The sequence below is a fragment of the Salvia hispanica genome, chromosome 2 (assembly GCF_023119035.1).
Source record: "Salvia hispanica cultivar TCC Black 2014 chromosome 2, UniMelb_Shisp_WGS_1.0, whole genome shotgun sequence".
Taxonomy (NCBI): domain Eukaryota; kingdom Viridiplantae; phylum Streptophyta; class Magnoliopsida; order Lamiales; family Lamiaceae; genus Salvia; species Salvia hispanica.
Genome location: NC_062966.1, coordinates 6,128,615 through 6,131,722, shown reverse-complemented (window position 1 = coordinate 6,131,722; position 3,108 = coordinate 6,128,615).

The following is a 3,108-nucleotide window of genomic DNA, read 5'->3' as shown; positions in this document are numbered from 1 at the left end:
TTATATTAAGTTCCTTTTTGGGCCCAGACAGGGATCTATGGAAGGTTTTGGATATGGGCTCCCCCAATTAGCTTTTTACTAATTAAATTGAACCCACAATTTAATACAAGCTTATATTGGAATATTACGAGCAGCCACTACAGAAGTAATATTGAACTCTCCCCATCCAAATCCGAAATTACAAGTAATCCGGGTTTCCGTTATTTATATTATTTATTTCCCGCGCTTAAGATATAAATGTCCATTAATTAATTAATTTCTGCTATGGACTTAATTAATTAATATCTTATTAATTCCAAGAGTGGACTTAGCAAGAATCATTTATTTATTATTCATAGAGTAATAAAACTCCAACTGGCCAGTTTTCCGAATAATAAAACCTTGTTCGAGCTCCTCTTGAGGACATTATCAAACGAGACTCACCTCGCGCACGTTTCAACATAATAGCAATCCTAGCACCGCTAGATATTAATCACCACTACCCAATATATCAGGATTATTGGGTTGCGAAAATCCGCACCATTTGATAAGTCAAAGTAGTGCATAATCAATACCGTATGCTCAATGCTAACATATGTAGATTAAGAAATAGTATTTTATCAAGACCTAGTCTTTCAGTAGATAGCATAAAGACGATACCACGGAGAAGGAAATGTTGGTTGTCGTTTACTCATTCGAAAATTTCCGACCTTATCTTCTTGGGTCGAGGGTTATAGTCTTCACAGATCACACAGCAATAAAGTACTTACTGGCTAAGAAAGAGTCTAAGTCGAGGTTAATCCGTTGGGTGTTGCTTTTGCAGGAGTTTGATTGGGAAGTGAGAAACAAAAGAGGAATGGAGAATAGAGTAGCCGATCACTTGAGCAGAATTCATCAAGGGGAAACGGAAGAGGCCATACCCGATGCTTTTCCTGATGAGCATTTGTATTATCTAGGGGATTTTCCTAGACGGATCAGTTGGGAGGCAGTTTTGGCATTAACCGGTCTAGGAGAATCCGACAAAGGGAAGCGAACACTTAACGTAGAACCATGGTTTGCTTACTTAGCAAACTACTTGGTTTCTTCATTCGAGCTGTTGCCTTCTAAACAAAAATAAAGATTAAGACAAACTACACAAAAATCAACACCAACCCTAAATGTTACAATTCACATATCTAATACTTTCATGTTTGAATTAACTAAGCTATTCGATACCTCATCCGCATCCAAATCCTGTTTGATGTGCTTCCCTCTCCATTTTCCTTGATCAACTACCTTTTCAATGGCCTTGTCTCTTCCACTCCCACCTTTTGCAGCTACAAGTTTTAAGTGCTGCGTTGTTTGCACAACACCAATCACTATGCGCCCTTACGCGGTGCTGCAGTGGGTTCCTTTAATAAAAAAAAAAACAACCAAATAATGCATGACATCTACATAATAATGTATCAATTGATGATTTAATTCAGATATTCAACCACCTGTGGAATGTCCAATTGTTTGCCCGTCACTCCCTTAGAAGCTCCCTCCCTAACGAGTTATTTTCTCTTGGTAGCTGGAACCTCAGCGCGTTTCTCTTTTGTTGTCTGATTTAAAAAATAGATGACTTATTAGTACACAATGAAAGTAATGCGTAAGACGTATTTACCTTGACGGTCTCCTCTGCGGATGCACTCTTTGATGTGGCTTTATTTGGCTCGGCCGCTGAATCCTCTCTATCTTTCCCAACAACATCTTCAACAATGCTTTTAGACCCCTGCACACAATGGAACACCAATTGAAAAGGTCTAATAATGATAATAAACAATAATACTTACGGCTAGGTTCTTAGTGTGCACCTCATTTGCTGCTCCTGACGTATGCAAGCTGGAAGGTTTTTCAAGCCCGGCCCCAATAGCATCTCCTGCTGTGTTATCAGGGATATCACTGCCTATTGGATCGTGCATGGGGATGTCCCCTCCCTGGTCAGCAACTCCATGATGATCACCGAATGGCTCATCTTGGGGTGTATCATCGTTAGTGTTTATCCCTGAACCACCAACACAGTCTGTCCTCTGAGTTTGTTGTGTAGCAAACGGGTCAGGACATTCAAAACCCTCCAGCACAAATGATGGCCTATCGAAGCCTCTTGCAATCTTCTTCTTTTTTTCGTAGGCAGCCGTCATTTCTTCCACTCTTGACTATACTCTTCTTCATCTTCCCTCGCTTGAGTCAAACGTGTAACAATGTCTTCATCTTGAACCACATTGTTCTCCTCCAAACCCAACAACTTCTGCCCAATCTGACTGCCTACTCGGACGTAGTCATCCACCATCAATTCAATAGGAATCATATTGAAATCATCTACCCACGTCGAAATGGTGTAGCCCAGTAGCGTGCTTGACTTAATAAACTTACCTCTTATATGTTTAGCTCTATGCGTGCTGGTCCTGCACCGCCTCCTCTGTTCAAATCTTCTAACCTCCTTGCTTCCTTATCCATCAAATACTTCTCTTTATCAACCGGGCCCTCCAACCTCCCAGTACCGAACTGATCACGCTCGGCATCCTCCCTTTGTTTGACGGTTTCCGTCATCCAGCCTTTTATTGTTGGCCAGGCACGGCTGACGTGCCTCCGTATATGAACCACGCAGTCCACATACGCACACTGACAAAAACCGCAGATTTCCAAAGATCAGTAATGCATCTTATTGTATACATAATGCATGCACAAATTCTATATAATGCAAGAGATTAAAAACAGTAATGCATACTATAACTGAAATATGAAACATGATCAGATATGAAATACATACAATAATGCATGTTGTTCTTTGGAAGTAATGCATGTAAATTAGCTTATAATGAAGTAATTGTTTCCCTCTCCAATAAAAAGTGGATAGGCCCGGTGAAATATACAGTTTCACCTCGGTCCCATGTAGGATACGTGGCCTCCAAGACTGATAAGACGTAACCGCACCAATTCAGATTCCTAATCTCATCAACGTCGTCGATGAAATTTAGAATCTTTGGCTTCAAATTACCGTCTGCCGGAGTCTCTATTACTGTATTTTCTACCATGAACATGAAAATGCGCCTGAAATCTGGACCACCGTTCACCTCCTGCGTAATCAGCTTCGCAACGTCGCCCGCG